The 24,817-nt window shown below is 39.4% G+C and overlaps 1 pseudogene; it reads left to right on the forward strand.

Annotated features, from left to right (window-relative positions):
• Positions 1 to 554: 554 nt before the first annotated feature.
• LOC115501180 lies at positions 555 to 24,419 on the forward strand (annotated as a pseudogene).
• The last annotated feature ends 398 nt before the right edge of the window (positions 24,420 to 24,817 follow it).

Raw genomic sequence — 24,817 nt, forward strand, 5'->3', positions numbered from 1 at the left:
TCTCTGTAGATGGGGAGGGGCGGTGGGCAACAATTATCTTCTTGAGAGCAGCTGTTTTCTGAAAGTCCTCTGTCTTTCTAGGCTGCCCTTTTCCTGGTCATTTGGTTAAAGAAAGATGGCTTTCACTGGGACTCATTGATCTGCACCCATTGGTGCTTTGGGGTTGCCAGTTTCTTTAGTAGCTGGGCTGGGATATAGGAGGGAAAAAAGGAAAACCCAGGAGATTCATTGCCATGTTGTTATTTGGGTCCTGAGATCTTTAGCCAGTCTGCCTTCTCTCCACCTTTCATAGTCTTCTTAGATTTGAAATATAATATGCTATAACACAATAAAAACATATAATTTACAATATAAATCATATAATTATTACATTACATTATTTCCAGGGCTTTTACTTAGAGAAGAATAGGGTAAAGTAAGTTATTCCATCTTCCCAGAAGCAGAAGTCTTCACGTCAGTTAGTTTGGGAAAAAAAGTTAATATAGACAACTAGTTACAAAAGGTTAGATGAACTGAAAAGCTAAATGGCAGCCAAAGATTTGCAAGAGCGGAACATGGCTACTACCCTCGAGCAGCGGCGTGAGAGCATGTGGTGCTTGCAGAGACCAAAGCTGGAACCGCTCAATAGGACAATGGACCAAAGAAGGAGAGAGTCACCCACAGACAGCATGAACCATGGAGATACAGCCAGTTATGGACTGTCATCTGTACCCAAGGTAGAAAGAGAGAGAAAAAAAATACATTGGCTTATCCCCTCCTCTTTTCCTCCAGTCCCCTTCCAGTGTCTCTCAATGGCCAAACTCGGCCAGAATCCACTTGCCAGGGGAGCTGGAGGAAATGTCATTGGCAGGGGTCAACAATCTGGACACTGAACACAGCAGGGGGAGGCAGGGAGCAGGTCTGAAGGGGAGCAGGTAAATGACTGGCACAAGGACAAATAATTATTCCAGAAATGCCTTCGATTTGTAGTTGAGAATCCCTAACAGAAGAATGGGATAATGGCAAGAATACGGGAAGTATGTCAGAGGCCACAGGAAAGTATCGGATGGCTCAGCGTATAGTGGAGTAGGAAGATGACCAGCCCAGCATACCAGAAACATCCAAGTAATTTCCTGACAATCCATTCACTTTCCTCTGGCTATGCCCACCTAGCTTGAAAGATAGCATACCCCAAGTATTTATTCTTGTGACTATGCTGTCTTTGGACTCCACTGTTTTGATAATTGGGGGGTGGGGTGGGGAATAATCCTAAAGGTATTAGGCCTGTCTCCTTCAGTGATCCTTGATGGGGCTGGGTTCTTTGTGATGCGTTTTCTTTTCATTCATTAAAGTAACTGCATGCACAGTAGTTTTCCTGCACTCATTTCATGTGAGTAGAAGCTGGCTATGCTACCACTTTCAGATGGATATGTGAAGTTAAAAAGAGCATTAAAAATGTCCTATTTGAATAGGGAAAAGTCAACACTGCTACAAATAGAGGTTCTATATCTAGAAGTCTCGTGGGCAGATCCATCCCCAGAGAAAATCAACAGGCTTCAGATGGATGACCACCACGGCACCAATGATATTCATTTGGTGGCAACTCGTGTGCAATTTCTTGGAAACGGTCTAGGAAAAATTTAATTCAGCAGAATCTGTGACATTAATAACAGAGAATGATGAATGGAAGAACTTCAGCCAAGTATTTTAAAGAATGCTTTCAGAGAATCCACTTTAATGAACAACTACTATATTCATCAAAATTCTTATTCTTTTATTATATTTGGAAAATATATTTTGGAAATGTTTTTCTCAACCTGATAGATTAAATCAACACTTTTATAAAAATATTTTATAACTCAGATTTGTGAGTATACTTCTCTCAGTGGTTGTGATGGGGGGGTTGGTTAGTTAGATATTATATAAGGAACCTACGTACAGAACAAATAAGCTATATCTGTTCTCACGAGTAACTGCTTTGATTGACAGTTTTTTCCTTATTAACTATAGCCGACTATACTGGTGTTGGAAGCCCAAAACAATAAATTATCCTTCAATTGTCATTCAAAGCAAAGTTCAAGAAAGAACTAAACAGGCAGGAGGGTGGGGGAAGGCACCACACGCATGGTCTATTAATAATGTACGAGAATGGCCAGCATAATACTTGAATGAGATGGAGGTGACAAAAGTCAATTAAAACCTTGAGACAGTTTCTGAGATTTGGAATACTAATTAGGAAAAGCAAGTGCAGACTACTGGCATACCGAGGCACACATTTGAAATCTTGTTGGTAGTTCAAGAAGCCCGTTTTTTAAAGCACACTTGAGAGACTGAAAAGATGCATCCAGAAAAGAAGCAATTAAAATAACTCAGAGCTGGAAGATGTTAGGTCAACCTGGCACATGTAGTACAAAAGGATACAGTGGTCATCAGGGCATTCTGTGGGACTCTTTACTGGTTTTGGTTGTGGGGTTTTTATTTTTTTATTTGGGGGAGGGGCAAAGGCCACTTTAAAAACAAAAATACAAGAAAGTCAGTTACAAGCATGTAGTGTTACAAACTATTATAAATTGCCTCTTTCAAGCATAAGTGAAAGAAAGGCCATTTCTGCTCTGGTTAAGCAAATCATATCTGTCTACAATAGAATTAGAGATGCGACAGACTGGGTAGCTTGGCTTTATTTCTGTGACAGGATGTCTACCGTGCAAAAATAAAAATAACTAACATCTTTGAGAGCTTTCTTGTGTACCAAGCCCAGCGATAAGCTTCTAAATGCTTTAGGCTCTCCAGAATAGAAGCTACGGGAAGGCAGGGAAACTTGCTTGTGTTGGTTTGTCCCATGCCTAGCACATAGTAGGCACTCGATAAGTACATTATCAATGCATGATGTTTCTCAATGGGTATGTATGTATTACTTTTGTAATCTGAAAAAATTAAATTGTATTTTACCACCTCTTGGTAGCCACTGCCCTTATGCTAAGTCCCTCTCCTCGAGGGTTGGTTGGATATAGTCACTTACTTGTAATAAATAAGAATACAGCAGAAGTCATGGAATGTCACTTCTGAGATTAGGTTACAACATGACTCAGATTTCCCATTTGTCTTCTATGGCTCTCATGTTGTAAGCTGCCCTATGAAGAGGCTCATGTGGCCAGGACTGAGAAGGCCTCTGGCCATCTTCTAGTAGGCAACTGAAGCCTTTAGTCCAATGTCCCATGAACAATTAGATCCTGCCACTGAATATATGAGCCTGCAAGTAGGTTCTCCAGCCTCAGTTGACTCTATAGATGACCGCAGTCAGTCTTGGCCATGTAATCTTGTGAGAGACCCTGAGTCAGTTACCTACCTATTCCATACCTGGATTCCTGACATACAGGAACTATGAGATAAAAAGTATCTGTTGTTTTGAGCTATGTTTGTGCAATTTATTACACAGTTATAGCTAGCTAATGCATGAATCTACAGAGGGGCGCCTGGGTGCCTCAGTTGGTTAAGCGTCCGACTTCAGCTCAGGTCATGATCTCACAGTCCGTGAGTTCAAGCCCCGGTCAGGCTCTGTGCTGACAGCTCAGAGCCTGGAGCCTGCTTCGGATTCTGTGTCTCCCTCTTTCTCTGCCCCTCCCCTGCTCATGCTCTCTCTCAGTCTCAAAAATAAATACAAACATTTAAAAAAAAATTTTTTTAAGCATAAATAAATAAATAAATAAATGCAAAAATAAATAAATCTACAGAAAAGTAGTCTTTTTAAAAGTTGGGTTTTAGGGGTGCCTGGGTGGTTCAGTTGGTTAAGTGTCCAGCTCTTGGTTTCTGCTCAGGTCATGATCTCATGGTTCGTGGGTTTGAGTGCCTCATGGGGCTCTGGGCTGGAAGTGTGAAGCCTGCTTGGGATTCTGTCTCCCTCTTTCTCTTTTCCCTTTCCCCACTTGTGCTGTCTCTGTATCTCGCAAAAAATAAATAAATAGACTTAAAAAAATATTAAAGTTGGGTTTTGGGTGGGGTTTTTGTTCTAAAAGCATTATAATTTTCTACTTTCAGCTCTCTATGGAATGTACTAGTATTTCCGAAAAATTGACTCTGCTTTGGCAACGTGGTAACTGCTGCTCCTTCCATGACCAAAAGATGGAGGCAATATTCAACTGGAAATTTATTTCCCAGTTCTAATGGGCTACCCTAGCATATTGACAAAGGGGGTTTGAAACAGTACCTAGAAAATTATAATTAAGTCAAAATTCTAAAAATACTTTAAAATCCATTAGGTTTATTCATCGCAACATTGTACATATCATAATGATACTAAGTGCTCAAATTGATTTTCAGACACCTTCCTATTGAAGTGAAAATGGGCTCTATCTGGTTCTATCTGTGGTGTAATGACATCCATCTGTTTTCTTTCTTAAAGGCAGACAACAGCTGTACAAATGAGTCCTAAGGATTCACACCAATTCACCATTCCATTCTAAATACAGTAGCCAACCCCCCCCCCCACCCAACCCCTTATCCACGGGGAATATGTTCTAAGACCCTCAGGGGATGCCTGAAACCGTGGATAATACCAAACCTTATACAGAGCTGACCCTGGAACGATACAGGTTTGAACTAAGTCCACTTACAGGTGGGGTTGGTTTTGTTTGTTGATACAGCACAGTATTGTCAATATATTTTCTCTCCCATATGATTTTCCTAACGTTACCTTTTCTCTAGCTTCCTTTATTATAAGAATACAGTATATAATACATATAACATACAAAATATGTGTTAATCAACTGTTTGTTATCAGTTAAGGCTTCCTGTCAACAGGACGCTCCTAGCTAAGTTTTGGCGGAGTCCAAAGTTTAGGCAGATTTTCAACTGTGCACGGGGTTGGTGCCCCAAGCCCCGTCTTATTCAAAGGCCAACTGTATACTATTTTTTCCCTAAACCGACACAGTTTAATCTCTAAGTTAGGCACAGTGAGGGAATAACAATAATAAAAGAAAACATTTATAACAATACCCTGTAATAAAAGCTACGTGAATGTAGTCTCTCTCACTCTCTCTCTCTCAAAATATTTTATTGGAATGTACTCACCCTTCTTCATGTGATGATGCAAGATGATAAAATGCTGACATGATAAGATAAAATGAGGTGAATGATGTAGGCCTTGTGACCTAGCATTAGGTTACTACTGACCTGCTGACAATATATCAGAATAGGGATCACCTGCTTCTAGACCAAGACTGACTGCAGGTCACTAAAACCATATAAAGTAAAACCAGAGATAAGGGGAAATTACTGTATAGATAGCCCCCTGGGGTCTGGCCCCCAAGTTCCAATGATACCTATGCATGATAGCTTATTTTTACACTACCGATATTATAAACCCTCAAATTTGATAAGCTCCATCTAATACTACAATGGGACCAAAGTAATTTCATCTTTGAAATTCAAAGGGTGAAGGAGTGCTAATCACACGGACTCCGTCTTTGCCCTCCATCCTGTTCATGTTCTTGCAGTGACGTCCATGGGGGCTACGTGCTCCTGGCCCCAGTGGGGGTTATATATCCTGACTGGAAGGCAGGAAGCCTTGTTCTGATCCTCCCTAAAGTGGCACACAGAAGGCTCCACTTTAGATAACTGGTCGAGGCCCTCTGGCACACAGATGGTACCACTTTAGAGAACTACCCTGTGACCACGCCACCCTGCCCCTTCACAAAAGCCGGGGTTTAAGGTCCAGAATGGGCAGAGAATGGGGGTAAAGAATACCTGTGTACCACCTGGATCATCCATGAGCTCGATCCCCTCTGTCGGTAAGTTACCCTAAATAAAACTCTGTGTAAATGGTATGGAGGGGCTTGCCTTGCTTTTCTGTTTTCTAGAAGTGCCTACCCAGAAGCGTACTTTACTGACCCTCCTCTACCTTCTAATCGAAAGGTCTTAGAGTTACCATTATGAGTAGCAAGTATTATTGTACTTAGTTAATATGAGCTTCTTTCTCACGTAGCTGTACCAAAGCCCTGTTACGTGTCCTCAGACTATAGGTATTCTCTTTTATCACCGAAGAGTACCTGGCATATAGTAGAAACTCAGAAGTATATGCCTAATACTCCATCCTCCTTTATTTGTTCAAAGATACTTCAGCATAGTCCTAGCCCTCAAGGCTCAATGGGGAAAGGAAGGAAATACACAAATAATCATGACGTAGGACAGTAATAATAATTACTTTGAGAAGTGTTCAAAATGATACTGAGGCTTTATTTAAAATACACAAATCTCTGGACCCAGCCTCCATTTTAATGTTTAATTTAGTATGTGAGGGTTGCTACGGGCAAACTTTTTCTATAAAGGGCCAGATAGAAAAAGGTTTTGGCTTTGCTGGGCATATAACTTCTGTTGCAACTACTCAACTCCATGATTGCAGTGGGAAAACAGTCACAGGCAATACATAAATGAATGGACATGGCCATGTTCCATTAAAACATTATATGTGGACATTTACATTTGAACTTTATATCACATGGTGTGAAATATTGTTCTTTTGATTTTTTTCAACTACTTAGAAATAAAGTAACCATTCCTAGCTCATAGGCTGTACAAAAAAAAAAAAACAAAAAAAAACAAAACAAAACAGAGCGCTGCCCAGATTCAGCCTGTGGGCTGTGGTTTGCCAACCCTTGGCAGAAATGAAAGACCACAGACTCTGGAATTATCTTGACATCAGTTTATTTCAGCTCTTCTCTTTACTAGCTTGTCACCTGGGCAAACAACTTACCCAGGTGAACATGTTTCTTCACCTGAGCGATGAGAGACTTCAGTAATACCTACTTCATCCTTGAGGTGGCAAGAAACTCACAAGAGAGAGTGACAGGGAGAGAGAGAGAGAGAGAGAGAGGCTAAAAGGCCTGTATGCTAAAACAACAACTGTGCTATTTGAACTATCAGAGTAAACATGTTTTCTTTTTACATGCCAATCAGGGAACTAATTTGGACATGGAATTTAATTAAATGCAGTTGGCTGCATCACTAATACACTCCTTTTTCTTCATCATATTCTTTTACACAGTCGTCATTTCTTTTTGGCATTTGTTATTGTAATCTGATGAGACCTCACCATAACGTGTCACAGAGTGCACCAGGCCACATCTTTTATTTTTATATGACTAGGTTTTAATGGGATTTTACAATTTAGCTCTAGGACGTCTAGCCTGCCAAATCATTCAGCAAATGCTAAGGAAATTGTCTTAACTAGCATACTGCAAGTAAATGGTTCAATTTAATACATCATAAAAAACAATAAAAAAAAGAGTAAAAATAAAATGGATAGGGAAAAAATCATTTTGGAGAAAATGCTAGATTTCTTTTGAATTAAGATTTCAGGAAACAAAGTTTACCTTTTATTTCTTCCATTTAAAGAGGGACAGGCATTATGGCCACTCTGATCATGATTCCTCCTCCCCGCCACCCCCCTCCCCCCCCCCCCCCCCGCAAAAGACACATTCCTAGTGTAATCCATTTACTTTACATTGTGCCTGACAAGTGGTCAGTCCTCTAGCCTCATTTCAACAATCTATCCCTGATAAAGGGGAGTCTTAAAAGAATAATGCCTTAACTGGAGTGAATGAATATTCTAATAATAGAATATTATGCATTAGAATTGAGGCAAGTGGATAGTAGTGGGAGTGGTAAAGCAGTAGAGTTTTAGACCGAAAACAAGCCCATCCCTGTCATTTGTGGGATCCAGGGGAAAAGTACAGATGGAAACTACATAGCATGTTGAAATATTTAGAAGACATAAATCAACCTAGCCCTTTGCCACCAACTCACAGATAGCTCTTGCAGGCCAAAGTCTAGGAATAGCCCTCCAGCTTGGATATTAAAAGCCTATTGGACTGTGTGGTTGCACAGGTATGCTGGGCAAGGCAGAGTGAAAGGTAGACCTGAACTCGGGGCCAAGACTTCTGAGTAGTAAACGGATTTAAAAAACTATTAGAACTCATGATCAAGTTCAGCAAGATTGCAGGATAGAAGATCTGTATACAAAAAGCCATTGTATTTCTAGATATTAGCAATGAACAATCCAAAACCAAAATTAAGAAAAAAATTCCATTTATAATAACATCAAAAAGAATAAAATGCATAGACATAACTTTAAAAAAGAAGTGAAAAGTATAGACTCGGAAAACTATAAAACAGTTTTTTAATTAAAGAAAACCCAAATTAATGAAAAGACATTCCATGTTCGGATTGGACAACTTAATATTGTTAGGATGGCAATACTTCCTAAATCAGTTGACAGACTGAACACAATCCATGACAAAATTTCAGCCGTCTTTTTAGCAGAAATTGACAAACTGATCCTACAATTCACATGGAAAAGCAAGGGACCCAGAATAGCCAAAAAACCTTGAAAAAAGAAGAGCCAAGTTGGAGAACTCATACTTCCTAATTTCAAAAATAACCACAAAGCAACAGCAATCAGTAATCAAGACACTGTGGTGTATATCTATAAAGGTGGATGGATAGATCAATAAAATAGAATTAAAAATCCAGAAACATAACCTCACGTTTATGGTCAATTGATTTTCCACAAAAGTGCCAAGACAATTTAATGAAGAAAATAGTATTTTTTTTCAACAGATGGTATTGGGATATCCACAAACAAAAGAATGAGGTTTCATCTCTATCATATAGAAAATGTGATTCAAAATGAATTATAGAACTAAACTTAGGAGGTAAAACTGAAAAACTCTTAAAAGAAAATGTAAGAAGGAGTAAATACTCATGATCTTGGATACAACACCAAAGAACAAAAGACAAAATAAAAATAGATAAATTAGATTTCATCAAAAATTGAGACCTTTTGAGGGGTGCCTGGGTGGCTCAGTCAGTTAAATGTTCGACTTCAGTTCAGGTCATGATCTCATAGTTTGTGAGTTTGAGCCCTGTGTTGGGCTCTGCACTAACAGTGTGAAGCCTGCTCAGGATTTTCTCTCTCTATCTCTCCTTCTCCCTCCCTCTCTTGCTCCTCTCCCAGTCATGCTTTCTTTCTCGCAAAATAAATAAATAAACTTAAAAAAATTAAGACTTTTGAGCTTCAAAGGATGCCATAATAAAATGAAAAGGCAACCCATAGATTAGGAGAAAATATCTGCAAATCATATATCTGATAAGGGACTTGTATCTAGACTACACAAAGAACTCTCACATCTCAACTATAAAAAAGACAAATAACACAATTTAAAAATGGGCATAGGATTGGGTGTCTTGGTGGCTCAGTCCGTTAAGCATCTGACTTCCTCTCAGGTCACTGCTCGGGTCATGAGTTCGAGCCCCATATCGGGCTCTGTGCTGACAGCTCAGAGCCAGGAGCCTGCCTCGGATTCTGTGTCTCCCTCTATCTCTGCCCCTCCCCCACTAATTCTCTGTCTCTCTCTCTCTCTCTCCCTCAAAAATAAACATTAAAAAAAATTTTTTAATGGGGAAAGGGTCAGAATAAACATTTCTCCAAAGGAGGCACATACATGGCCATAAACACACGAACAAATTCTCATCATCATAACTCATTAGGGAAATGCAAATCAAAGTCATAATGAGACACCACTTCACACCCACTAGAATGACTATAACTAAAAAGACACAACAATAATGTGTGTTGGCGAGGATGGGAAAAAATCAGAACCCTCGTACGTTTCTGGTGTTCATATAAAATGGTGCAGTGCAGCCACTTTGGAAAAAGGTTGGCATTTCTTCCAAAAGCTAAACACAAAGTTATCACATTGCCTAGAAAATGCACATTTAGGTAGCTAAGAGAAGTGAAAAGTACATGCCCACACAAAAACTTGTACATGAATGTTCATAGCAGCATTATTCTTAATAGCCACAAAGTGGAAACAACCCAGATGTGTATCAACTGATGACCTGACAATGGAATAGTTGACAATAAAAAGGAGTGTAGCACCAATACAGGCCATAGCCAGATGGACCTTAAACACCTTGTGCTACGTGACAGGAATCAGCCACAAAACACCACATATGTGATTTCGTTTACATGAAATGTCTACAGTAAGCAATCTCTAGAAACAGACATTAGGGCTGAGAGGGTCAGGAGGAAATAGGGAGTGACGGCTAACAGGTATGAGTTTCTTTCAGAAAATGTTCTAAAATTGATGATGTTCTAAAATTAGTGATGATTGCATACTAAAAGCCTTTGGATTGCACACATCGAATGAATTGTATGGTGTGTGACTATACCTCCAAATGCTGTTGGAGGAGAAAACCCTAAAACTACAGCACCTACTTATTTGAGGAACCCAATCCATCTAGACATCAGCTTAGGTAACTCAACATGAAGCAAAAGCACAACAGCTGTGGTTTTCTACCCCTAGCCCCCACCCCCACACTTGCAAGCCCTCAGTCTTATGTTCTCAAGCTGTGAAATCCCAAGTAGGTTCAAAGGCCATTCTTCCTTAGTTGTTGTTCACTCAATGGTTTACTGAACTTTCTTACAAGAGTGAAAAGAAAAATGATCTTTGTGCTGGATATTTGTCACATGTGGGGTCCTCTAAAACTTAGGCTCTTTGTATCTATGTCTAAAGGCAGGATCAGAAAAAAGTTTTAGGGGCCCACCATAGCACGTGGAGAAAGTCATTGGGAGGCTCCTGGACACTCATTTCTCTTCAGCACTCAGAGAACATGAAGAGTCTGTCAATGTCCTCCTTCCATTGGAAGGCTGAGCATGCCAGGTTACATTAGCCTCAACTGCCACACTATTCATGGGTGAAGATGGGGAGGGTTTGTTTTAATGCACTTTAACTTAAATCCTTAGACAACCTAAATGGTCTCGATCTAGAACTAGCAAACTTTTTCTTCAAGGGACAGATATTAAGTATCTCAGTCTTGTGGGCCATACATTTATGTAGTCTATGGTTGCTTTCAAGCAAAAACACAACTTAGACAAACGGGTATGGGCTATATTCCAATAAAACTTTATTTATAACATCAGGCAAGGGGCCCCGCAAGCCTAGTTTGCCAATTCCTGGTCTATGGAAGCCCTGCACTGTCTTAAAACCAAGACTTCTGATGTGACAGAGTACACGGTTGAGAAATAATCTGTCTCTAGTTTTCATGGTATTTTTCTCCTCGCCTCCCTAAAGTGGAGCCAAGGCTTTATATCCCAGAGAACTCAGCTTCCCCTGCCCCAGGGGAGAGTTAAAGTCTTTGTATTTAATAACCCTCCAATCACAGAGCAATATAATGATAATGATAATAATGGCTGACATTTACTGAAGGTTTAGTAAGTACCCGGCATGGTGCAAAGCATGCTTTAGGACAATTAAATTATTTCATTATCACTATAACCAAATGCGGTGGATTTGTTATCATTCCCATTAGCTAGGAAAACTGAGATTTAGAGAGCTCCAACACATAGATAAATCTGGAAAAAGTAATGATTTCAACCTGGGCAGAGCCCATGATTTTAACTGCTACATGTATTAGAATGCTAGAACCTGGGGCGCCTGGGTGGCTCAATCAGTTAAGCGCCGATTTCGGCTCAGGTCATGATCTCACGGTTCATGAGCTTGAGCCCTGTGTCAGGCTCTGTGCTGACAGCCCAAAGCCTGGAGCCTGCTTTGTGTCTGCCCCTCCCCTGCTCTCTCTCTCCCTCTCTCTCTCTCTCTGCCCCTTCCCCCGCTCGTACTCTGTATCTCAAAAATAAACAAACATTTAAAAATTTTAAAAAAAGAAAAGAATGCTAGAACCTGGTTGTGGCACAGATGGAAGAGAAGTTAAATATTCTGACCTTTTCCGAAGCTGAGGTCCCCTAATGCCAGGGAAATGAAAGGGCTCAAGGAAGATGAAGACCCGTGCCCCATTCCCACATAGAGCTTAGAGGCTGACGAAAGCTTTGATGGGATCAGTCTCTGGGGGACTGAGCACCAAACTTAATGGTGTTGAAAGATGGTATGAAGTCCCAGTAGCCAGGTCTATCATGAAAAAAAAAGGGAAGAGGAGTGCCTTCAGAATTATCCTCCCTCGAGTGAATTCAGGTGAGGGAGGAACAGAACAGTCACCACTGACTGGTTTTTCTGGATACTCATAGGTCCCTAGGACCATTTTCCAGCACTGAGAGGAAGAGTGGCCAAAACAATGCTGATTAGACATCACGCCAACTAGATTATTGAAGTCTAAGTTAGATGCAATTTAATTTGGCAGACTGAAAAACAGGTGTTTCCTTGAAACCAAGAATCGTAGAACAAATTCACGGTACAAAATCATAGAACAAATTTAGGGGACATGGAAAGGGATGATGAAGAGATGGTATCTGGTGACACAATGAAAGATAAGAAGTTTATGTTTCTTATTTGAAGGAGTATTGTCGGTCACTAGAGGAACTAGTTCTGAGGAATGGGTGGGGGTCAGGGTGTAGATAACCTATTCAACTTATATTCACCATAGCAGGAATTTACTCAAGGCCCAGGAACCCAGACCAAACTTGCTTTCTGTTTCTGTGCTAAATAATATGGGCACCAAACTATAAATAACTTAGTTCCCTGCTCTAGGGAATACCTGCTTCTGGTAGATAAGACCAAACTAACTACACAGCTTACTTATGAAGGCTATCAAGGCTAAATGTTGCTTATCAACATTTTTAAGTTTATTTATTTAGTGTGTGTGTGTGTGTGTGTGTGTGTGTGAGAGAGAGAGAGAGAGAGAGAGAGAGAGAGAGAATTCCAAGCAGGCTCCACAATGTCAGCGCAGAGCCTGATGTGGGGCTCCAACCCATGAACCGTGAGATCGTGACCTGAGCTGAAACCAAGAGTCAGGTGCTTAACAGACTGAGTCACCCAGATGCCCCTCATCAACATTTCCTTCAAATATCATCTTGTGCCCATCAATCCAAAATTAGCAACCCCTTAACTCAGCCCAATTCCAATCAGTTTCTTCCCTATAAGACTTGCCTTAAATCACCCATAACTTCATATATATCCTCCTCTGATCTCCCCTTTCTGACACTCTAGGAAGATTCTGGGACTGTTCTCCCTTCTGCAGTAAATCTAATTAACTTAAATTTGCTTGATAAACAAGTTTTTCTAGTAGTCTTTTTGAGGAGTTGGCAGTCAGCAATTCAAAGTGGATAAATTAAAAAATAGTAGGAAATGAAAAACATTTAGAGATACTGAAATAATCCCCTGAAAACAGAAATGGTCAAAAGAGTCTCCCTCTGGTGGTGGGGAGGGGTAAAGCAGGGGACAATTGCATTTCCGGTTAAGCCCTTCTGTACCAATAGCTTTTTAAACCATGTATGCATATTGCTATGAAAGAATATATTTTGAAATTTTAAATATTGGTAACAGTACAGTGGCTGGCAGACGATTTCCCCAACCCTTTTTATACCAGGAGAGCTGGTATTCCTCTTCCTGGATGCAGCTCTGAAAACATAATGTAATACTGAGCTAACAAAGAAACATTACAAGTTATGTCCATCCCCATGGCACAAACATAAAAGTCACAGCTAATAGACATATTTTACAAGCATAGAAATGAGGCCAAGAGAATCGAAAATATTGCCAGAGTCCATACTGCACCCTTCATCTGCTGCTGTAGAATTTCCTAGGTAATCATCACGTCCATGAATTGATCTTATTAGCAAGTTTGGGATTGGGTCCCCCTTCCCCCACCTGCTCTCACTACACACATTCCCAGCCAACTCCTACTCTTAACTCACCCTCAACAAGAAAAAATCACAAGAGAAGAAGTCATTTTTCTTACAGGACAGGCCTTTTCCCTCTGCGCCAATCATTTTTTAATCTCAAAGCTTAGAAAGGAAATTACCTGTTCAGATTGGAAACTGGTAGTTTCTGCCTAGCTCCAGCCTGACTTTACATATCGAGTACCTTGCTGTGAGGGCAATGTGTTTGGGGAAGTATTGGGCAGGCTGATGGGGGAACGGGTGGGGGTTATGGAAGTCCTTTGAGAGGCCTCAGCAGACCAAATGCAAATACGGTTCAGTTCAAAGAATAAATACGGACGTGAAGAACTTCCTTGAAGGTACATTTTTAGATAAAAACACACACATACATACACAAATGTCATGTGCAAAGAACCTCTTTCCACAAAGACCATAAAACAAGTTGAGTCTGGATCTCAGAATGTCCTCTTCCTCCAACCTTGAGACAAAAAGAAGTTATACACTGAGTCAAGGTCCCCTCACTTCAGAATCCATTCCCAGAATTGGCCAAAAGACATATTCAAGGCTAATGTGGCTTATTTTTTTTAAGAACTTCAACCCCTTGGGGCACCTGGGTAGCTCAGTCAGTTAAGTGTCGACTCGGGTCATGATCTCATAGTTGCTGAGACAGAGTCCTGCATAGGTCTCTGCACTGACAGCATGGAGCCTGCTTGGGATTCTCTCTCTCCCCTTCTCTCTGCCCCTCCCCTGCTAATGCGCTTGCTCGCCCTCTCTCTCACTCTCTCACTCTCTTTCAAAATAAATAGACATAAAAAAGAAACTTCATCCCTCTTTCACATGAAGCTAGTAGAAATATCAGTAAGTGTGCACTCAGTAATCATTCATTCAACAGTATCTACTAAGTGTCCCCACATGGCAGGCACAGCTCCAGGCACCAGGGATGGGGGTGAACAAGAACCGAGTCCCTGACCACAAAAAGTCCCAATCTGGTAATTTGTACAAAGTAAGCATATCACAAATACCAGATGACCAAAGGAATCAATAAATAAGTTTAAAAATTAAGTCAAAAGATAATAAAATCACTCTCGAGTGTCAGACTTTTCAAATTCTCTTATATTTTTAAATGCTAATAAAAGGTAACTAAGTTGGAAAAATACTCAGTAATGGGAAATATATGTGATACTATCATAAAGAAAAAGATACAAACTCTATATACAGTTTCTTTTGTTAACAAGAAATACATACGAGGGGAAAAAAATCTATAATGCAATGATCCAAAAGGTTAACTGTAATCTTCTTTACGATTAGATATGTTTTCATATTTTTACTTCTCCCTTTGTTTCAATTTTCTATATTAAGCACACATTTGTTGTATAAGGAGGGAAGACTGTTCTTAGAAAAACAATGCTATGGTCATTCTGCACTTGGCAATGGAACTAAGAGATCTTCAGAAAACAGACTGTTGACAAGCCAACTAGTTTCTCTCAGCTTGGCCCTCCATACCCCAAGACAACTTTATTTTTATTTCTCAAATCTCATCTCTGTGTGGTATGGTGGAATTGCTAATGCTCAGAAAAGGGACCAGCAATTCTGGGTCCAGGAAGCAAGCAGAGACGAAACCCCCATGGCACAGAATGCAGGAAGCAACGAGGAACGTCTTTCAGACAGCAGGTACCTGGGACAGGTGCTCTTACAATCACACATGGCTGGAAATATGGTCAACTGATGTCTTGTTTGTTTGTTTGTTTTTTAATTTCTTCAGCTTCCTAATTCGTGAAAATAGTACTCATGGAACAAATAGACAATAGCAATTTCAATAGGAGCTAATGCTTCTGCATACTTGCTGTGGGCCAGGCTCGGCGCTATCCTTTGTACATGCATTATTTCACTGAATTCTCGGTCCTATGAAATAGGACTATTATCTATCACACTTAAAGGTGAGGAAACAGAGAGAGATGGTTAGGAACTTGCCCAAGATCATGATGTTAGGTGGCAAGGTGGCCTCAAACCCGGGTCTGGCTGCATCTCAGACTCCTCATGACTAAGATTCTTAACTATTTGCTATTATTTTTCTTTGCCGGTACCAACAAGAAAATTTCAGGACATGATATTAGATTTTTTTTTTTCCAAAAGCTGGGAGGAAAATGCAAGGCTTTACCAACCTCTATTCACCCTTTGGTCCAATCATTTTTTTTTTTCAATAAAGTGAGACTTTGGAGGAGGGGAACATGCTAAAATATTTTTTTTTTAACTCAAAGAATTAGAGGCGCCTGGGTGGCTCAGTTGTTAAACGTCCAACTTCAGCTCAGGTCATGATCTCATGGTTTGTGAATTCGAGCCCCATGTTGGGCTCTGGGCTGACAGCTCGGAGCCTGGAGCCTGCTTCGGATTCTGTGTCTCCCTCTCTCTCTCTGTCCCTCCCCTGCTTGTGCTATCAAAAATTAAATAAATAAACATTAAAAAAAAACAGACTGAAAGGCTGTTACATATTATGCAATCACTTCCAGCATCACTTTTTGTCTTGTATCTTCTACTGAAAAAGAAACACATGCCATGCTATTATTTGGTATTTCCACCAGTCTCTAGGGGTCCAATATAGAAAACTGTGTAGGCAGGGTAATATTCCTTCTGATGAATTTATTGCTTCAACTTAACATTTAGAATGTAGTGAAAAGAATCAATAAGCATATACTCTTCTTGGGACTCATAAACATTTATTTAAACACACTCAAAGTTCCTTTTGTGTATATTCAACACATAAACAGCTAGAGATTGGAAATTGTATCCATTCCCTTAAAAATCTCAGATGAAATCATAGTAAATGGAAAAGGGATTGTATGAGACAACAACAGTATGTACACACTCAAAGAGCATTATCCCCTTCTATTGTTTGGTAAGTATGTAAACTGGATAGGTGAGATTTGGATCAAATTTGCACTTCTATTCATGGTCATTAGAGCAAAGAGAATGGTGCTCAAAGTCAGGTCTCTTAAGAAAAATTGAGACTCACAGCCTCCCATTTCAGAGATTCTGCACACTCTGGGCATCTGGGAATCTCTACTTGACAAGTTTCCCTGGGATTTCATCCCCTGAGTGGCACATGACCCAGGCCATGAGAGGTACTGCCATGAACAACAGTCGACAGGAACCTGGGCTCAAGAGCCCACCATACCGGTTTGCAGCCTGTCCCTGCCACTTATGAACAGGGTGTCCTTCGTCAAGCAACTTAATCTCTCTAAGCCTCAGTTTCTTCATTTGTGAAATGGAAAGATAGCAAGAGTATCTTTCAGAGTTGTGAGAATTTTTTAAAGTAGATTTTATGTGTGTGTGTGTGTGTGTAGAGAAATTTACCACACTGCCCAACACAACGTAAATGCTCAAACACTGTAGCTCGCTGATATTAAATTATTATTTTAAAAGAGAAAGCCCCAAAGCTCTAAAACCTCCTGCTGTAATGTTCTCTTCATTTCTCAATCTCCTCGCAGGGATATTGACTCAACTTCGTGTTTTCTCTTCATTAAATCTTTCATGAATATTAATCTTAACTTGCTTTGATCATGAGGTCCCCAAATTTTGTAAGCGCAGTGTTTGGCATTCAAACAGTTCTCTCTACACTTGAAAATATTGGAACATTAGGAGAGTCTGTTGCCTAATTTGGCCTTAGTTGGTACAACAATTGAAAATGGTCTCCTTGGATCTGTTTAGGTGGTGAATAAAATAAATCCCAAAGCACAGAAGATCAATTAATTCGTTATCAAAGTATCGTGCACATGTTTTCTACTAACAGCATTCTGTGTATCTGTTTGATTTTTAAAGGGTACACACATGCACCCAAGAGTTGATACTATACTATTTCCTTCCATTATCTTTGAATAATATGGGTTTTCCGCTTCTAAACTTCATAGAATCTTTGCCTCAAACATTATGCCATAGTTTGTATTACAAAGTATGGTAAAAATATGTTTTAATATTGAAACTCAGGTTTCCAGGGGATTTGTCTTTTTTTATTGATATATACTATTCACACAGTTAAGTACACAAATCTTAAGGACACTACTCAGTGAACTTTGACCAAGGGAATACATTCCTGTAACCACCAGTGAGACTGAGATTTAGAACACCACCAGCACTGCAGAGGCTCCCTCTTGCCCCCTCAGTCATTACCTCCCCCACAGGTAACCATTACTGTGACCTCCATCACCACTGATTAATTTCATCTACTTTTGAACTTCAAATAAATGGAATCATGAAGGGGGCACCTGGGTGACTCACTCAGTTAAGACTTGGACTCTTGATTTCAGCTCAGGTCGTGATCAGGTCTTGGGATTGATCCCTCTGCTTGGGATCTCTCTCTCTCTCTCTCTCTCTCTCTCTCTCATTCTGTCCCTCCTTCCCTGCTTGCATGCTCTCCTTCTCTCTCTCTCTCTCTCTCTCTCTCTCTCTCAAAATAAATAAATAAACATTAAAAAAAACAAAATAATAAAATGGAATCACGAAGTATGGACTTTCCCTTCAGTATTAAGTCTGTGAGATTCATCTATATTTTTGTTTGTAACAGTAGTTCCTTTTTTCATGAATATATTGTATTCCACTTTGTGCATGCATCACAAATTATTTATCAATCTATGGACATTTGTCTTGGGGGCTACTATGAATACAGTGACTCTGAACAGTCTGGTCCATATTTTTTTAGCACACATGTGTATGTAGAACAGGATTGCTGGTCGGTAGGGTAGGCATATGTTTAGTTTCAACATGCCAAAAATAATGATTTTTACCAGTTTACATTCCCCCCAGCAGTGTGTAGACCTCCATCACTCAACATACTCACCAATTTGGATATTCTCTGTCTTGTCATTTTGGTGATGTTGGAGGATGTGCAGTGATAATGCACTGAGGTTTTAATTTGCATTTTTCTCATGACTGATTAAACTGACCATCTTTTCTTGTCTGTATTGGACATTTGCATACCTTTCTTTTAAGTTCCTCAAGTTTTGCCAATTTTTCTTTTGAGTTACCCATATTTGTTTGTTATTTTTAATAATTTGGGGTGATAATTTTAGATTTACAGAAAAATTGTAAAGATAATACAATGACTTCCAATGTACCCCTCACCTACTTTCACTGGTGTTAACATCTTACATTACCTTAGTGCATTTGTTAAAGCTTAGATACCCACACTGGGACATTATTATTAACTAAACTTCAGGATTTTTTTTGATATCTCCACTTTTTCCACTATACTGTTCTTTTATTCTTCCATAATCTAAACCAGTCTAGCATATTGCATTTAATCATTATGCCTCATTAGTCTCCTCCGGTCTGTAAGGGTTTCTCAGTCTTTTCTTGTTTTTCATGACCTTAACAGTTTTGAGACATATCAGAGAGGTATTTTGTAGAATGTCCCTCAATTTGAATTTGTCTGATGGTTTTCTTTTGATTGGACAGAGATTGTGGGTTTTGGAAAGGATAATCTGACATTTATCAACACTTGCTTTATGACTCAGAGAATGGTTTGTTTTAGTAATTGTTCCATGTGTACCTTAAAAGGGATGGATATGGTTTGCTTTTGTTGGGTGCAGTGTTATGCAACACACACACACAGGCAAGTTTGTTAATTGCATTGTTCACATATTCTATATATCTACTAAATGCTTTGTCTGAGAGGTGATAAAATCACTCACTATGATGATTATGTATTTATCTGTTTCTCCTTTTATTCACATCACATTTTGTTTTACTATGTTGGAGTCTATGTCATTAGACACAGACAAATTTAAGATTGTTATATCTTCCTGTTGAATCGTCCCATTAATCATCATTACAAAATAACTCTTCATCTCTAGTAATAGCTCTCGCAGCAAAATTTGTCTACTACTCATACAGAAAAACACCTTTCCATGGTTAGTGTTTGCATGCTGTATCATTTTCCATGTTTTTCATTTCAACTTTTCTGTGTCTGTATGTTTAAAGCATATCTCTTATAAGCAGTATATAGTTGATTTTTCAATCCAGATCAACGATCCTTGCTTTTCTTCTTTTTTTTATAATGTTTATTTATTTATTTTTGAGAGAGAAGGAGTGCAAGTGGGAATAAGGGAATAAGGCAGACACAGAGAGAGGGAGAAAGAGAATCCCGAGCAGGCTCTGCACTGTCAGAGCAGAACCTAACACAGGACTCGAACCCGGGAACCATGAGATCACGATCTGAGCAGAAACCAAGAGTTGGATGCTTAAGTGACTGAGCCAGCCAGGTGCCCCTAGTCTGATAATCCATATTTTTCATCGGAATGTTTTATCCATTCACATTTAATGTAATTACAGATCTTCCTCAAACTTACGATGGGGTTGCATCCTGATAAACCCATCATAAGTTGAAAATATCCTAAGCTGAAAATGCATTTCATGCTCCTAACCTATTGAACATCATAGCTTAGCCTAACCCACCCTAAACGTGTTCAGAACATTTACATTAGCCTACAGTTGGACAAAAATCATCCAACACAAAGCCTAGTCTGTAATAAACTATTGAATAACTCATATAACTTATTAATACTGCACTGAAAGTGAAAAACAGAATGGTTGTATGAGTACAGAATGGTTGTAAGTATATTGTTTGTTTACCTTTGTGATTGTGTGGCTAACTGGGAGCTGGGATTGCCACTGCTCAGCAACACAAGAGAGCTTCATACTGCATATCACTAGCCTGGGAAAACATCAAAATTCAGAACTGGAAGTATGACTTCTAGTGAATATGCATTGCTTTCACACTATCACAAAGTCCAAAAATCCTAAGTCAAACCATTATAAATCAGGGTCTATCTGTACTAATATATTTGAATTTAAGTCTACCACATTACTATTTGTTTTCCATTTGTCCTATCTTCTTGTGTTCCTTTTTTCTCCTTTCTTGCATTCTGTTTGATTAATCAATTATTTTACCGTTCCATTTTCTCCTTTATATTAGATTGTTAGTTATAGATTATTTTTAGTTCATTTAGGATTTACCTTAGTTATTGTTACATACATCCAGAACTTAACAATTTACCTTAAGTTAGTAACTGTACTTCTTCCCAGATAATGCAAGAATCTCACAGCTTAACTCCAATTACTCCTTCCCTGCCTTTTGTGCTATTGTCATGTATTCTTTTTAAAAAAAAATTTTTTTTAATGTTTATTTATTTTTGAGACAGAGAGACAGAGCATGAACGGGGGAGGGTCAGAGAGAGAGGGAGACACAGAATCAGAAGCAGGCTCCAGGCTCTGAGCTGTCAGCACACAGCCTGACATGGGGCTTGAACTCACAGACTGTGAGATCATGACTTGAGCTGAAGTCGGACGCTTAACCGACTGAGCCACCCAGGTGCCCCTGTTGTCATGTATTCTTAAATTTTTTAGTATTTATTTATTTTGAGAGAGACAGAGAGAATACAAGTGGGGAAGAGGCAGAGAGAGAGAGAATCCCAAGCAGTCTCTGAGCAGTCAGTGCACAGAGCCTGATGTAGGGCTTGAACTCACAAAACCATCAGATCATGACCTGAGCTGAAGTCTGATGCTTCACCCACTGAGCTACCCAGGTGTACCTGTCATGTACTTTAATTCTTCATATTGTTTAAACCCACTAGACCTTATTATTATTGTCTTAAAGAGTCAATATTTATTTTGAGTTTTTCATATATTTATCTTTTCTGCTCTTCATTCCTTCCTGAATTTCCATGCTTCTAGCTAAGATCATTAACTTTCTCCTGAAGAATTTCCCTTAGTGCCTATTTTTGTGTGGGTTTTCCAACAATGATTTCTCTCCTTATTTGAATCAAAGTTCCTTTATTTCACCTGGATTTTTAATGTTTATTTTATTTTTGTGAGAGAGACAGACAGAGGGGCATGAGTGGGGGAGGGGAAGAGAGGGAGGAACACAGAATCTGGAGCCGACTCCAGGTTCTGAGCCTAATGTGGGGCTCAAACCCCTGAACTGTGAGATCGTGATTTGAGCCGAAGTCAGACACTTAACCAACTGAGCCACTCAGGCACCCCCTCACCTTGATTTTTGAAAGGTTTTTTTCACCAGGAGTAGAATTCTTCTTTGGTAATTATTTTCTTTCAGGTGCTTATATATATATATCACTTATTATCTGTGTCTCATCTGCAGTTAAACTCATCTTTTGACTTCTTAATTCTTTCTGCTTTAGAACTTCTATTTGGTTATACTTTTTTTTTTATATATATATGAAAGTTATTGACAAATTGGTTTCCATACAACACCCAGTGCTCATCCCAATGGTTATACTTTTAGATTTTAGTTTTATGGTGACATTCTCTATTGTATTATCTGCTTTATTTAACATATGAATCATGTTATTTTAAAATTATATTTCTGTTAATGCCAATATTGCATTGCTTATACACCTATTTCTAATGTCAGTTTTCTTCTTTGTCTTAGTTTTTGTCATTTGGTCCTGTTTTCTGGCATAGCTGGTAATTTTGGACTGAATGTTGACATCATGCATGAATGATACCTATGGTGTAGGTCTCTAGAGTATATTTTATCTTCTTTGCCTGACAAGCAGGAAATTTTGATCCAATTAAAAACTGAAATAACTGGAGGCTAGTTTTAAGACTTTGTGAGGGCTAATCTATTACTGATTTATCCCTATCACCAGCCATGACACTTCAGAAGACTATTTTTAAAACCTGGGGAATTTACTGAGATCTCTTCTCCTGGGTAGGTTCTAAATTATGATTTTTATCTCTCTTTAGCAATGTGAGGCTGCCAAAAGCTATGATTAGCCCTTTAACTTCTTAGCAACTAATTTTTTCTGGGTTTCTTAGGCTCTCACTCCACTCATCCTCAGCTTAGGAATTAGGTAAGGAATTAGCCTTATGTCTGATTTTAGTTTAGAATTGACAATTCAATGCAAATGTAGATTTGTTTCACATTTCCCTTCATTTAAAAATTTTTTTAATGTTTAATTGTTATTATTGAGAGACAGAGCATAAGCATAGGAGGCACAGAGAGAGGAGGAGACACAGAATCTGAAGCAGGCTCCAGTCTCTGAGCTGTCAGCACAGAGCACAATATGGGGCTCGAACTCACAAACTGCGAGATCATGACCTCAGCTGAAGTCAGACGCTTAACCGACTGAGTCACCCAGGCGCCCCCACCTTTCACTTCATTTGAGTGGAAATTATATAGAGAATGCCAGATCGCTTCTCTGAAATTAGTTTCTTCAAGATCTTGGCTCCATAAGTGCTTGGCTATGTTAATAGTCCTGAAGTTAAATTCGTGGTTCCCCATCCTAGTGATAGAGTTGCAAGCTCCAGACCTCTTCTTTCTCTTCAGTCTCTATGCCCCACAGGGAAATTAACAAATATTCCAAAAGCAAAAGCATCCATAAATGTTGGACTCACCTTATGCTTTTCCCCATCTTCTTGAGATGCTGGCGCTTCAAGTTTTGGACACCTCAATTACTATCTGATGGTTTAAACAGCTATTATTTTGAATTTTACTGAGATTTTATAGTTTTCTCGGTGGGGAGATTAGTCTAATACTAGAGAATTTGGCTTTAATTTACCTTACTACTTGCTCAACCACTAACAAAGTTGAAATCAACCTGTAAGTGGAGGGATAATATATCCCAGTTTAATATCTAGGATGCTTCTGATTTGCGGCTCTTATTCTAGAATAATACCCAATAGTGCCCCCTTTCACTCTCAAGAGTTCAGTATGTGCAGTAAATGACATGATTATTTTACCTCTAAAGGTGATTTTATATTTCTTCTGGTCCCCAATAAATAAGCATTAATTACTTATAAAAGAATGCCAAATGATGGGGCCCCTGGGTGGCTCAGTCAGTTAAGCATCCGACTTCTGCTCAGGTTATGATCTCAGAGTTCATTAGTTTGAGTCCCCCCATCGGGTTCTGTGCTGACAGCTCAGAGCCTGGAGCCTGCTTCGAATTCTGTGTCTCCCTCTCTCTGCCCCTCCCCCACTCACACTCTGTCTCTAGCTGTGTCTCAAAAACAAACACACACTAAAAAAATTTTTAAAAAGAATGAAATAAATAAATAGAGAGAGAGAGAGAGATTCTGCTCTTTTGCAGTCACTGTGGCATGCAAAGTCTCCTGTGACACCTCTACAAGGCAGTGGAGACAGTCCTGCACAGGAACCAGTGGAAGCAACAGAAGTTTTTGGACACCATGGAGCTACAGATCAACTTGAAGAACTATAGCCCTCAGAAGGATGATGTTACTTGGGCACTGTCAGGCTTAAGTCCACACCGACTTCTCTGTGTGTGTTGTGGGGGGAGCAACAGCGCTACGATGAGGCCACAACTGTGGATTTCTCCCATGTGGACACTGAAACACTGAAACACTGAAGAAAAAGAAACTCAGCAAGAATAAGAAACTCAGCAAGAATAAGAAATTCATCAAGAACGTGGCCAAGAAGTACGATGTCTTTTTGCTTTGGAATCTTTGATGAAGAAGATCCCATGAATCCTGGGCCCAGGCCTGAGTAAGACTGGCAAATTCCCTTCCTTACTGACCCACAATGAGAACATGTGGCCAAAGGTGATGAAGTGAAGTCCATGATCAAATTCCAGACAAAAAACGTGTTGTGCCTAATAGTGGCCATTGGCCACGTGAAGATGATAGATCATGGACTTGTGTCCACTTAGCTGTCATTTCCCTGGTGTCATTGCTCAAGAAGAATTGGCACGATCTCTGGGTTTTATACATTAAGAGCACCATGGGCAAGCCTCAGTGCTTATACTAATGCACAGCTTAATAAACTCTACTCCCACCATTAAAACATACACACACACACACACACACAACACACAGAGTTCATATATAATATTTCTGCAGGTCTTAGAATTAGTACTCTTGTGTTTACTTGAATATCTGACCCATCATTCTGGAATCAAAAAAAGAAGTTTATATTTTTAAAGATTAAGGATATTGCCACATGTTTAAGTGGGTAATCAGTTCCAATGTCTATAAACTTATAATATCATGTGTGAAAACAGAAATACATATATGAACACAATGTGTTCATTTAAAAAAAATTTTTAATGTTTATTTATGTTTGAAAGAGAGAGAGAGAAAGTGCAAGTGGGGGAGGTGAAGAGAGAGAGGGAGACACAGAATCCTAAGCAGGCTTCAGGCTCCGAG

This window comes from Lynx canadensis, chromosome A2 (assembly GCF_007474595.2).
Source record: "Lynx canadensis isolate LIC74 chromosome A2, mLynCan4.pri.v2, whole genome shotgun sequence".
Taxonomy (NCBI): domain Eukaryota; kingdom Metazoa; phylum Chordata; class Mammalia; order Carnivora; family Felidae; genus Lynx; species Lynx canadensis.